The following is a 14,585-nucleotide window of genomic DNA, read 5'->3' as shown; positions in this document are numbered from 1 at the left end:
AGCTTGTAGACAGGATGATTTCAGAAAGGCCTGGAGAGACTTACACGAACTGATGCTGAGTGAAATGAGCAGGACCAGGAGATCATTATATACTTCAACAACAATACTAGATGATGACCAATTCTGATGGACCTGGCCATCCTCAGCAACGAGATCAACCAAATCATTTCCAATGGAGCAGGAATGAACTGAACCAGCTACGCCCAGAGAAAGAACTCTGGGAGATGACTAAAAACCATTACATTGAATTCCCAATCCCTATATTTATGCCCACCTGCATTTTTGATTTCCTTCACAAGCTAATTGTACAATATTTCAGAGTCTGATTCTTTTTGTACAGCAAAATAACGTTTTGGTCAGGTATACTTATTGTGTATCTAATTTATATTTTAATGTACTTAACATCTACTGGTCATCCTGCCATCTGGGGGAGGAGGTGGGGGTAAGAGGTGAAAAATTGGAACAAGAGGTTTGGCAATTGTTAATGCTGTAAAGTTACCCATGCATATATCCTGTAAATAAAAAAATAAAAATAAAAAAATAAAAGGTTGTAGAAATGGTAAAGAATGGATGGGGGCCTGACTTGGGAGCTGTGAGAGAAGCTGAACTCTGCATGGTCAGTGGGGGAAATGTCTTAAGGGCAAAGGTGAATGCCAGAGGCTCATGGGATCTCAAAGGGGACTGGTGACTCAGTGGGCATTTATTAAGCATCTCCTACATTCCAGGCACTGGGCTAAATGCTAGGGATACACAGAATGGGGAATGGGGGGTAAATAGCAGTGTTCTCAAGGAGGTTCTAGTCCAATGGGCAAAGACACCTGAATGCCAAGCCTTTCTTTACTTGAGGACCTGAATGCCTCAAGCACTGGTCCACGTGGGACTTGATGCAGGGTCCACCCTCACCACTGAGATCCCAAGTATTTAGAAGAACTACACTTGATATCTCCTGTTTGTAATTGGCCGTGCACAAGTGGTACATCAATGTCATAGGGAATTCCTGGTGCCTCAACTTCCAAAGCAAAGCAGTGAATACTTGTTTTAATCTGTACGTGTCCATTGGCCCACACCATGATGTGTGTGCTGTGAACTCCCATAGTAGGAAATTGGGATATATATTCGCAAAACTGCTCAGGCTTCCTTTCTGTGGCTCCAAAGTCAGGGGGCAGCAGTACCTGGCCTGCCCCTAGCCTTGTGCTCCTGGACCGGAGTTCAAGAGCATCCCCTTCTTTACTTTGTGATCCCTTCAAAAGAGCTCAATCCCAAAAGAGATAAAGCAGAGCCCTATAAAGCACCCCCTGACTGGGCCAGCCCTGATATGAAGAGTCCAGAGAGCCACAGCTGGCACTGATGGAGCAGGGAGCCAGTGGCTATTTGGTGGAACCCAAAAAGGACCATCAGGACCTCAAACCCAGAACCCAGGCTGAGGGCACCAAACAAGACTTCCATGCCCATTTGCTACATTACAGATGACTAGAAAATCCAAAAGTGAAAGGAAGCATCTTCAGCCTAACTGGATTAATTGAGCCATTTGTATCCCCAGTCTAGTCCCTGGTTGAGTGTGTCACCTCTGGACACCACTGGGCATCCGCAGGACTGCTGACCAGATGGCTGGCGTCGTGCATGTCTTAGCACTTGTTGGAGCTGGACAGGAGGGAGATCCCCTGTGTGTTGACAATTGACAACGCACTATAAACTAGGATAGTGGAAGGACCAAGTGGTCTGGTTTCAACTTTAGCCATATCAAGATGGGGAAGCATTTGATTCCTTCCCTAAAGGATCCAGCTTTAGACATTTGCAGCCCAATGGGTCCCATGTTCCCAGGAAAGGGCACCACAGAGACCCTTGCTTCCATTTGTATGTATATGTGTGGATGTATAAGTACATCCACACATATGTAAAAAGCTAGATTTGTAACAAATATTCTCAACTTCAACATCCACATTGATTTGGGCACATACAAAGCATGCACATTGAAGGCCGCACTCGATCCATGCTTTGTGTGTGAAACAATGGATCACCTAAATGTTTCTTTAACATATGTGTATGTATATCTGTGCATAGAAATGTGGGCACCTGGGTGAAGATATGTACACACCCATATACATGCATGCTCACACTTACACAGACACACACATATGAAGAAAGCCACTTCTGTGACTTTCTCCCAGACTGAGATACAATCTACTCTTCTGCTCAAGGTCTTTCCAGGACCCTGAGCTGCTGGTGCCTTCCCCTCTGAGATGATCGTCCTTCTCCCCGGGAGGCAACTTTATTTGCAGGATGTCTCCCTGTTGGAACATGAGGTCCTTGAGGGCAGGGCCTGGGTACCCTTTCATTGGCTCACCAGTCTTGGGCACAGTGTCCATCCATAGTAATGCTTGATCAGTGCTTTGTGACTGAATGGCAGGCTTCCTTGCCAATGAGTTCTCCTTCAAGGTGAGTTGCTTCATGGCAGAAAGTGTTATTGCCATGATTGCTATGTGACGGCTCTGGGTTGTGAGGATTCCATTTATTCCCTTCATCCAAAAGCAAAGAGAGAAGGGTGGAGGGGAGAAGGGGAAGAGAGGAGAGGGAAGGGCTGGGGGCGACGTCTCCATCAGCCCCCAAACAGTGGCTATGAACTTTCCTCAGCAGCACCGGAAGTAGCGTCTAACCTGTTTCATCCCTTGTTTGAGCTTTGTCACTGTTTCCCACAGAACACAAGTGTTCATCAAGGGAGAATCCCCTTGACTCCTGGAGGCGCTAGCTTCAAGCCTTCCCTCTGGCACACAGTGGCTCCTGTGACTTGGAAGGACCCTGACCCTGCATTGCACTCCTAAAGGATGTGCCCCATCCAGGTGCTCCTCACGCCATTGCGAGACTAGCCCACATCCATCCCTGCCATCCCCTGGGGCCCACACCAATTATTGTCTGCTGGAACTTACATGTTGCCAGAGGCTGGGGAAGGGTTTTGCTTACTTTAAAGTGAGAGGAACTGGATTTAAAACTTCCATCTGTTATTTGCTGGGGATCTGAAGCAAGTCCCTATGTGAGCCTCAGTTCCCTCATCAGAAGAGATGGCAGGATGGAGCAGGTCTGATGGTCTTTTCCTACTGTCTGTCTTAGAACTCTTAGTGAGCATAACTCAGTCCTCAGGGGATTTGTCCACTAGGATGTGAGATGGACCACATCGTTCTTTGTTCTGCGCTTCAAGGTTCCCAGGGCTTAGAGATCCCCCTCTGCTTAGCAAGAGAGACCTAAAGGCTCTGCTTTCAGAAGTGTGCAGGTGACAAAGCTTCCCTAGGAGGAGAACCAAGATCTCCTGCTTTCCACTGGCCATACCAACAGCGGGCCTGGGAGAACAGAGCAAAATCCACCTTTCTCCCACTCCTCTCTGATGCTTCTTGAAAGCAGATTTGTATGATTTGTGTGATATGTATGATACATAATGAAAATAACTCAGAGATGTGGGGTCTAGTCTCACCATTACCACGATCTATTAACACGACCCTTTCTTTTATGAAATTTGGTTTCTAGAATAGGAGGATAGGTGAGATCCCTTCTGGGCAACCTCTACCATGATTCCCCCTGCCCACCCAAAAAGCTTCTATTTTCCTGTGGGAGGCGTTCCTGAGGATAAATGCCCATAATTGAAGAGCTAAGACGTTTGCGGTATCCATTTCCTGTAAACCCTCAGTCTCATCCAAAGCCAAGGTGCCTAGGCCTTTCACTGGCTGCCGGAGAATTTCTCTTCCCACCAGCAGCACTCAAGCTCTTGGCAAATGTCAGCAAGGTCTCGAGCTCTCCTTCGTTCTGTCTTCCATCATGTAAACATTGAATATGCTGCCAATAGGCAGGGATTAGGCAGTGGCTTCCCTCAGGTCTCTGTCTTTGGTCACTGGAAAGGCCACTGACTGTGCTGCCCCTTTCCGCCATGTCACGGAGGCCTCCACACACCCACCCGACATTAGTATTCTGTCTGAGGCCTCAGAACTCAATCAGTTAAGCAGACAAAGCCCTGAGTTTATGTGCCTCAGAGAGACAATTCCTGGTGGTTTTTTAAACACTTCTTCTCCCGCACAGACATCAATCAAAGTGACAGGGTTCTTTAGATTAACTCCAGCTCCCCCAGCACAAATTAATTAATCTGTCCACTACTTCCTATCTCACTGTTTCAATCAGCCAACAAATAGAGCCAATAAAGATTCCAATTCTTTGCTGATTAGCCAATAACTTGGGATGGTGGACTTGTGACAAGGCTCTGTGGACTCCCAGATGCTTATTTATACCCAGGGCTGGGATCAGTCCCCACAGACACCGGGAAGGACACTTGATTTCCCTCCCAGTCACTTCCATCCAGGCAACAGAAGCTATTTTCAAATCCTGGCAATTGTTCCAAGGACAGGCCTGGCAGCAAAGAGAAGCCCATTGGAGGCTGTCCGGGTGGCACGTCCCTCATGCTACCGGCTTACCTGAATCCCATTATGCCAGTGTTTCAGGAGCTGCAAATTTAAAAAACATTCGGCTGGAGAAGTCCATTTTATGGGAGCCGATTTTCCTCAATATCGAGTATTTTATAAAGGACCAACTTTCACTAGTTCCAGGATTGGGACCCACAGAGAGCCCTGCTCCCATCCATCAGAGATGCCGCTAAAATGCGATGACAAGGGCTGCGTCCCAAGGTGCTGGGATTTAGAGCGTGCAACAGTATTTGTCTTCCTTGTCACAGAGAAGCAAATGAGCTTAGTGCCTTGTTAGGAAGAACCGTTAGTGAAAACAGAATGCAACTCTCCAGGCCTGGTCCCTTCCAGACTGTGCCTTAGCTGGTCCCCAGCCTTCTGAGTGACCAGCTGGAGGTCCCATGGGGCAGCATCTCAGACCCTCCTGTCATGGAGCTTTGGGTCTCTAAAGTGTCTTCATCTTCCTATGAATTGGTCTGAGAATGGCGGTGTTTTTCCTGCTATTTTCCCCAGGGCTTTGGGCTCTTTCCTGGAATGAGTAACTACAGCTCAGGCAGAATCAGTTTGTCTCCATAATAGGGCCCCACATGCCCTGTTCCATTTTAGCTACTTATAAGGTGGGTATAGGGGTGGAATCACTGAGTACCACCTGTCATCACAATCACAGCAGAATAAGACAATGCCTTAGTAATCTGCTCCAAAAGGATGTGTTAGTTTACAATACTCTTTCCTTACAAAAGCTCTTTTAATGGTAGAATACAACCATTATTTGGGTTAGCTAAATGGCTCAGTGGATAGAGTATGGAGCCTGGAGAAAGACAGAGTTCAAATCTGGCTTTAGACACTAACTGGGTGACCCTGGACAAATCCTTTAACTCTGTTTGCCTCAGTTTCCTCATCTATAAAATGTGCTGGAGAAAAAAAAATGGCCAAATACTTCATGATTTCTGCCAAAAAAAAATTACAACCAAATGGGGCCAGAAAGAGTCAGATAACACCAACACAACCATTATGGTTCCCATTTCAACAGGGGAAAAATCCAAAACTGCAAAATGTAACACAAATGACCACTAGTCACTCCTACAGCTGGTACCAAAGCCAGGGTTGAAACCTTGGTTTGGAGAGCCATTGTCTTGTGTTCTGTTATACTGGGCCATGTGGAGACCTTGCTCCTTTTCCCTCTCCCCTGGGGACTTAACTTTTTTTGAGTCCCTAAAGCTGGTCCAATGCCTTCTACATGGCAGTATGGAAAAGTATGAAGACAGACTAGTTAGAGGTGAAATAATTCTTTCAAGTTCAAGAAGTAGACCACAAATCCAAAGGATGAGAGAGAGAGAGAGAGAGAGAGACAGACAGAGAGAGAGAGAGAGAGAGACAGAGAGACAGAGTGAGACAGAGACAGAGACAGAGACAAAAAGAGACAGAGGGATAGAGACAGAGACAAAGAGAGACAGAGAAAAAGAGAGACACAGAAATAAAACAGAGAAAGAGACAGGAAATAAAGACAGAGACAGAGTGAGAGTTACAGGCAGAAGTAGAATAAAACATGTCCTTTAGTGTTGATTGCTTCTAAGTTCAGATGATCAGAAATGGACACAGGACCAGAAGATCATCATCTGAATAAAACTCAGAAAATATGAAATTTTGGAGATTTGAGAATGTCAGTGAAAAGTAAACAGAGATGTCTCTAATCACAAACATGTGATTATGTTTTAAATTAAAACTTTAAGTAATTTAAAAAATATTTAAATGACTTTCCCAAATACAAGCTAAGCACCCAAGTCTAAATTTGCAAAATTGGATTTCAAATTATTTTCACTTTCATGATTACGGTTCTGAAAGTCTGCAGCAGATTATTAAAATGCCTTCTTCATTTCAACAGTTTTCCAATAAAATTAATGTAATTAGATACATTAGAATTTTCTAGGCATTGAAAAGGGGATTGATGATGAAGCATAAAATATTTAATGTAACTCAGGGTAAGAAATTACTGGGAAATGATATTACAAGTTAAGCATAGTTGGTTTTAGTATGATTTATTTAAGTTCAATTTTTCATTCCTATTCTAATAACCATCATGGCTGTCAATCAACATTATATTTACAGAAATGCAAAGGGGCAGAAGAGGAAATATTTCTTTTTCTAAAAAGCTGATTTTGGTTGTAGAGATTTTTGTGATTGTAGAAGGGATATTTTGTAACTTAAAATGTGAAGTGTCTGTGATTTTTTGAACCATTATATTGGATATTTTTCATAGAAAACAAACACCAGAGAAAAAAGGCAAAGAATTTGTGAGAAACTCGGCTTCTGTCTGTCTCCTAAGAATTGATCCGAGTTAGGCCAGAAATAATGTTCTCAGGAAAGGTAGACGTGGGTGGGCAGCCCTGTCTGAATCCTCCAGTGTGCCAGATGCTCCAGGGAATTTGGTGATCACAAATGCATGGTCCTGTGCAGATTGCATTTTTTTTTTGGATTAGTATCCCCAGGAAAACAACAGTGCCATGTGAGAAGTGATTACCCAGCAAATAAACAGAAAATGCACATCAGGAGCCGAAGCTCTTGGCTTCTCCCCTTAGAGTTACGAAACCTCAGTTTCAGATTTTCAAATGCTCTGAAACAGCTCAAACATGAAAAGATCTTTCCATGTGTCCATACAATAAGGCAGCTTCTTTTCTCCCAAAGAGGGTTTCTCTGCCTAACTAAAGTGAGAGTTGTCTAAGGGTAAGAGAATAGGGGGGAGAGAGACACTTCTTAATTTTTTTTTTTTGGCTTTCAGTATTGAATTGGGAGTAGAATTTTCCTGGGAATTCTTCAAATCTCATTGCACCTGAGTTACACGGTTCCTGGGCAGATGACGTGACCTGAGTAGTCAAAGCTACACACAAGACAGTAAGCAGAGAGAAGCCACAGAAAGCTGAGAGTTAGCTTGGAACTTATGGGAAGCTGGAAGGCCATTGGGCAGGGTAGACCAAGGGGGACGCTCAGACCTTGGGGCAGCCAGAGAGTTTGCCCAGAGCTAGATGCGGCAAGGCCAGGAGAAGAGCATCATCGGATTGATGAGGATATGATGATGAGGAAGAGTGGAAAGGGACACAGGGAGGGGGCAAGGGGTGAGGGCTGCGTGCTGAGAGCTCGGATTGCCAGATGAAGCATTTTCTGGGTGCTGGTGGAGATAACAGGGAGCCCTTGCCATTTATTGAGTAGAGGAGTGACACAGTCAGACCTTTTCTCTAAGAAAATCACTTTGCTGGCTGGGTAGAGGATGGACTGGAGTAAGGTGAGACTAGAAAGCTATTCAAGGGTGATATGAGGAGAGCCCGATGGTAGTGGGGGGAGGGTGTGTCAGAGAATAGAATGGACTGAGGTAAAGGATGAGGCTGAGAAGAACTTGACAGACTTTGCTGCCATATTGGATGGGGGGAAGAGGAAGAGGGTGAGACACAGCAAGAAGACAGGGATGATCCCGGGTTGTGAAGGGTAGGACGGCGTCTCCATCCACACCACATTACTGGGAATGCCACAGTTTTGGGGTTTCCTTGATTCCTCCCACACAAAATTACTTGCTTTTGCTATGGCCAAGCTATTGAGGAATAGCAGATATCACACTGGGGCTGCTGTCAGGAATACCTGAGTTCGGGTCCTGCCTCAGTCACTTACCAGCTATGTGACTTAGTAAGGGAGTAAATCATTTCACCCTATTTGCCTCAGTTTCCTCAACTATAAATGAGGTGGAGAAGGAAATGGCAAACCCTTCCAGTATCTCTGTCAAGAAAACTCCAAAGGGGGTCATGAAGAGGAGGACACTACAGAAATGACTGAACTGTATAAATGGGCATTTTTGCAATCTCTGAGCATAAACAAAAGCCGAAATAATGACAGAGAAGACTCGTTCGGTCCCTGTTGGCCATACTCTAGAGCATCTGCCGGACCCAGCTTGCTTGGCTTAGCCGGAGCTCCGAGGGATGATGCTTCACTGGTGGAGTGTTCCAACATTCTAGGTCAGCAGGAAGGGCTTGAATCATCGTGGGTTAACAGCCACATTCATTATGGTTGGAGTCAGGTGTGACCAGATTTCCGAAATGGAAGATGATGGGGGAAGAGGAGAGAAACATTTTCTAAAAGTGTGGAGCAGTTAGAATGGGTGGAGCCACAAATGGGGAACAAGGGCTCCTGGTAGTACTAGAGTATTTCAGAGAAGTGTTCTGTTCAGAGAAACAGTTCCCAGACCTTGAACTCTTTTCTATGAATATAGCAAAAATGCAAGTCCAAATGAATCATTTTTCCAGCACTGTTTTTTTTTAAATTTTAAATTCCAAGTTTAATACAGTCCCTGGCACAGAATAAGCCCTTAATAACTGCAGTAACTGGGTATCTCTTTTAGATGAAACCAAACAAAGCCAAAACAAAAGTTATGTAACCGTTTCTCACACTTTGTTTAATGTTCAGCTAACAAGACCTTGAAGAGTTGATTTCATAGAACTATGGACTGTGAGAGTGAGAAGGAGGCTCAATCACCAATTTATAGTAACTTGGAATGGAGTCTTACCTCCTGGCCCTCTACAATTAACCAAAAAGGAATGGCCAAGGTGACCAACCTGATTTAAGAGCTCCCATTTTGGCTTGCAGACATTCAATGAGAGCACCGGGATGGACTGAAGAGAGATCTGGGAATGAGATGGAGAGTATGCAGTACAAATATACTAATGCTCTTGTACTCCTATTGCTGCTGCTCCTTCCACCACCAAACTCTAACGCTAACCCTAAATGTGCCCTCACTCTAACCCTAAATGCCTCCCCACTGCCAGCTCTTCAGAGTCTACCAAGCATCTTTGGAAGCTTCCCTCTTCTCAGAATCTCACACCAGCCATCAAAGTTGGGAGCTACAATTTTTTTTTGACTTTATAGATTGGAAAACATATTTTCTTTCACATAATAATAATCATCTCTCAACTTCTTAGGGAAGACCATGAGAGCTTGGGCTGCCCAGGCAGGAAGGGGCAAAGGTCTGCATGGCCGTCACTTCCAGACCGTTGACTTTCAGTCTGATGCAGAGTCCTCAAGTGCATATTCAGAAAATAAGATTGTGTGCCAAAGATTTTCTTAGCTGGAATTAATCCTTGTTATAATTTACATGTGTATGATGTTTTAGGTTGTGTTAAGGAGGTGCTTTGAAAAGGCACCTTAACTTCAATAGGTTAACACAGCATCAAAAGAAATCATAAATAGGCAGGAGAACAGAGGGACATAGGAGCAGCTTAAAATATGAAGGAAAATTTCTTTCTATTCTATCTTGTTTTAAAGTGGTATCTCTGTTCTTAAACATTTCAATAATTTTAATGATTACATTTTATTGATATTTGGTTCGAACAAAAATGGCTCTTGAAAGTTATATCTTTGGTTCTATGCTGTGGATCAGTGAGCATCCCAGTGGACAGACTCAAGCTATTCTGGAAATCAGACCATGAAGATTCAAATACAAGAGATAATGTAAGACAAAGATATGACTCTTTTTTAAATTGATTTTTTCCCTTGAGTTTCACTGTTCAGCAGGACAAGATTTTTTTTTCAAATCAATTGTGCCTTATTCCTTTCAATGCCCTTTATTTGCTCCCTTGCATTAAAATTAGGCTGGTGATAGAGACATACGACATCCCTCTTCATGCATGCTTGAAGGATCGACAGTGATTTACAATATACTATTGCTTCAAAAAAGTTTTTGGAAATTAATAATTATTATGGTAATAATAATTGATATTTGTGCTGAAAACATTCATTTCAATTCATTGGCATGATAAGCTGGGGAAGTGAATGGAGTAAACAATACATTTGCATATGTCACTATATCCTGGACTTCTGATTGAATCATGATGGCAACACTTTGCACGATGCAGACCACAATGGAGCTCTACATTAGGTCTGCAGAGAATTCCCTGTGACTCAGAAAGTTAAAGAACGTAAAGGAAGAAAGTTTAAATGTTTGTCCTTTCATTCATGGCTCAGAATGGTTCAGAATCATCTAGGTATTTATAGGAAATGTGCTTCATCTTGGTAGAGAACTGATCATTGCTTATTTGAAGATTGCAATTAGGAATTTGCTTAAGTTAAATCAACATTTTTTAGATGGAGACATAAAAATAATCCCAACTATTATGTTGGCTAGATAAGTTTATATATTAATATTATATAGTGGATAGAATATTGAAAGCTCTGGATTTGAGTTATACCTCTTTTTTGTTCTTTTTTTGAGGCAATAAAGGTTGTGACTTTCCCAAGATCATAGTATCTGAGGTCATATTTGAACTCAGATCCTCTGACTCCAGGACTGATACTCAAATTACTTTGCTACTTTAAGAGCTGTCCCTACACCTCTTCTTTTTTTCCCCCCTTCCACCTTCCACCAGAAGGAAAGATCTTTTTTTTTTAAGTTTTACTTTTGTAAAATAAAACAAATATTTCCATAACATAGAAGAATAACAAAAGATTGCAATGAAACACCTAATCTATTATGTACAAGTTGCTATTCCTTTTAAATATATAAATACTTCATGTGGAACTTTCTTTTTTTCTCTTTTTTCTTCCCTCTTCCCCACCCTAATGTTGGCTACATTAGGCACACGTGTACGTGTGTGTGTGTGTGTGTGTGTGTATGTACGTCTGTGTTATGTGTTTGTTAATGTTCTGCAATTTTCATCATTTCTTCATTTTATTTTTGAGTATACAAACCTATAGAGGTTTTGTAATTAAATGACATTATTGATTGGAGTTGAATTATATTTTCTGTAGTGAGTCAAGTCTTATATTCATCAATAATTTGTTATTTCTCATTTATCGTATGGCTGATTGTATTGGGCGGTTGTTGTTTTTTCCCCTTATATATCCACAAGGTTGGCATTTCAGAGAACGAGTAACTTGGGAAACCCAATGCTTTTCGGTTGAAACTGCTTATTTGTTCTGTAACAATGGGGTAGAGCAACTTTATGATCAATAAATGACCTGAATAATTTAGTGGCAAAATCAATATATCATAAGCTATTCCAGATACACTTAAGAGTTTTTTGTCTCAAACGAGCCCCGTGTGTACATTTGAAACAAGTGGTGGGAAAGGGTTTGTGGTGATTTCTTTTAATGTCCTTTTGCTAAGGAATGCCGAACGTTACTTTAACTGGGAAAATGCTCCCTTCTACTACGTACTGCCAGCAAGTAACATGGGATTTTATGTACAACATTAAATAGGTGATAATACACTTTGATATTGCTGCTGGAGATTGTGATGATAGAACACATCTTCTTTCCTTGATTTTTAAGGGCTCCAGTGCCTGAGAATATTACTTGTCTCTAATTCCCTGTGTCTGATACTCCGGCTCTTTGGCTGAATAGAGTCAAATATGCATTTATGATATTTCTCAATCAAAAAAAAAAGGAGGGATTGACATGCAGTCACATTCTATAAGCTTGGAAGTTGTCCCAGACTTTACTTTCCATTCTTTACTTCCATTCTTCTTGCTAATTCTCTGTTTTTAAGAGGGGAAGGCATTTCACCTTATTATATAAGAATTGTGCATTAATTGATATTTGTAAAATATATAAATTCATGGTATATAAAATACTTGAGAAAGGAATGATTTGATTGCTTATTACATTCATAAAAAAGTGCTTGTTCAATAACCCCTGAAGATAATCATGATAACAACAAAACAATAATAACAATACATTATTATATAGTTTTTTATGATTATAAAAGACATAAAAGGAGTAGCTGAGTGATTCAGCGGATCGAGCAACAGCCCTGAAGTCAGGAGAAACAGAGTTCAAATCTGTTCTCACACATTTAATATTTCCTAGCTGTGTGATCCTGAGGAAAGACACTTAGCCCCAATTGCCTCAGCAGAAAAAAACAAGATTTAAAACATATTATTTTATTTTATTCACATAATAAGCTTAAAAGATAAATGTTTGTCGAAACTAGATTTGTTGAATGAGTAATGCACTGGAAGCATTATTATCTATATTTTAGAACTAAGAAAATAACAGTGAAGAAAGGAAATGACTCATCTAAGACCACACAATTGTTAGTAGTGAAATCAAACACTAGATTTACAGGATTTTAGGATTTAGAACTAAATCATAGGAGAGCAAATAATATCACATAATTTAGAGATGAAAGGAAATAGATTTTGTTTAGACTAATCCTTTCATTTTATAGATGAAGTTCTGAGATATGTCTCAGACCACATGGGTATCAAGTAAAAGCACAAGGATTACAGTCACCAATTTCAAGTCCAAGTGACAGATGTAATTAGATCATCTCTTTAAACTATGCAATAAATCAGTTGTCCAATTCAGACATTTTAAAAATTATGACAACTTTAGAAAGTTACTGTGAATATCATAAGAACTTGACTTAATCTTTATAATTCCAGCTTATATACCATGGGTGCTATACATTTTCCATTTTGATAAAGAAGATCATTTTGATGCAACCCTCCAAGGAAACATCATATTTCCCTTGATACGTGATGACTGGAAAACACAAAAGTGGAATGAAAAATGTGATTCAGTTGTGATTCAGTTTTGAGACCCTTGTAGTCAAGGTCAAAAACCCTCAGGGGCTTCCCACATATACATCTTGAATACATTCAAAAGAGTCAGGAATAACTATGGAAGGGGAGAAGCAACATCCCACAGAGACATCAAATATCCATCATGGAGGAGAAGAGATGAATTCTGATGTGGGAGTCCTTTCACAGTCATCTCAGAAGTGGAGAATCAGATTCGTATATAATCAGAGAAAAAATCAAAATCAACCTCCAAGGTCACTGAACTGAGTGACACACCTGATGACTGCTCACTTCCAATTTTTGACTGCTATAGTATTTGATGTTTCTCCTTCTAGATACTTTTTCCTCCTTAGGTATTTTTGAAACTATTTTCTCCTGGTTCTCCTATTTTTCCAACTGCCCTTTTCACATAATCTTTGATATCCATGATATAACCATTAATCCTGAGCTTCTCAAGGCTCTGACTTGGACCTCTTTGCTCTTCACTCTAGATTGATGCACGTCATGGTCTTGTCAGCTTTCATAGGTTTAATTATATATTTTGTACAAATAATCCCAAGATCTCTATGTAAAGTCTTTGTGTGTTTGCCAAGTTATAATAATATATTGCTTATTGCTTCTTAAAAATATTTCCAAGTGGATGGCATCTCACATTCAAAAGGTTTCTGATAGAACTAACTTCTCCCTCTCCTCCAATCCTTGTCTATTTCCGAATATTAGCAAGGAGAACACTACCATTCTCCTAAGCACCCCACCTTGAAATGTTTTCTTAATATAAGAGGCAGCTAAGTTACACAGAGCCCTGGGCCTGGGGTTGGGAACACCTAAGTTCAAACTAGTCTCAGACAGTGTCTGTATGACCCTAAGCAATTTCACCAGTGTAAAATTGGGATAATAATACCATCTATCTGTTATGAAGATCAAAACAGCTGGGCCTTTTAAAGTGCTTAATAAAGTCCTTGGCACATAGTAGGTCCTTAATAAATAAATCCTTGCTTCCTTTCTTTCTTTATCCCACATCCTATATAACTAATCCACTGCCAAGCATTATCATCTTCACCATCAATGAATCTGTCCCATATGATTCCTCTCTTACAGCTACTTGAGTTCAGGCTCTTAACTTCTAAGGAGGGAAGAAAAAACATAGCAAAGAACCTGCAGATAGGGGATGAATTCCTACAGTTTGGTGCATAATGATATAACTGCAGTGGTTGGTTAAAGGTCCAAGATCCCTCCTCCCTTCTCCAATTAGAGGGAAAGAATGGCCCCAGGCAGAAGGGGGTGGCTTTGGTTTGCTTCTTTATATCCTCATCCCTTGGCACTGAGGCTATTGATTTGTTGACAGAATCTGTCACTAAACTAAAATGCAAAACCTTTCCAAATTAATAGGATTGACAAGAGCTAGTGGTCCATAAAACTGGCCCTTGGCATAGCGCTGTGGAAAGGCAAATGGATCTAGATTCTGAGATTGGACAAATGGATCTAGATTCTAAGATTGGACAAATGGATGTAGATTCCCCTTATCATGAATATGACATTGATACCATCACTTACATTCTCAATGAACCGCTTCTGTAAAATGAAAAGT

General features: G+C 41.3%; 1 long non-coding RNA gene across 3 annotated transcripts in view; it reads left to right on the top strand.

The window, feature by feature from the left end:
* The window catches only part of LOC116419644, a 97,399-nt gene that overhangs the window by 19,219 nt on the left and 63,595 nt on the right, over window positions 1–14,585 (top strand). The gene's annotated exons all lie outside the window — the stretch shown is intronic.

This window comes from Sarcophilus harrisii, chromosome 5 (genome assembly GCF_902635505.1).
Source record: "Sarcophilus harrisii chromosome 5, mSarHar1.11, whole genome shotgun sequence".
In the NCBI taxonomy this organism is placed as follows: Eukaryota; Metazoa; Chordata; class Mammalia; order Dasyuromorphia; family Dasyuridae; genus Sarcophilus; species Sarcophilus harrisii.
This window is presented reverse-complemented; position numbering and strand designations above follow the sequence as displayed.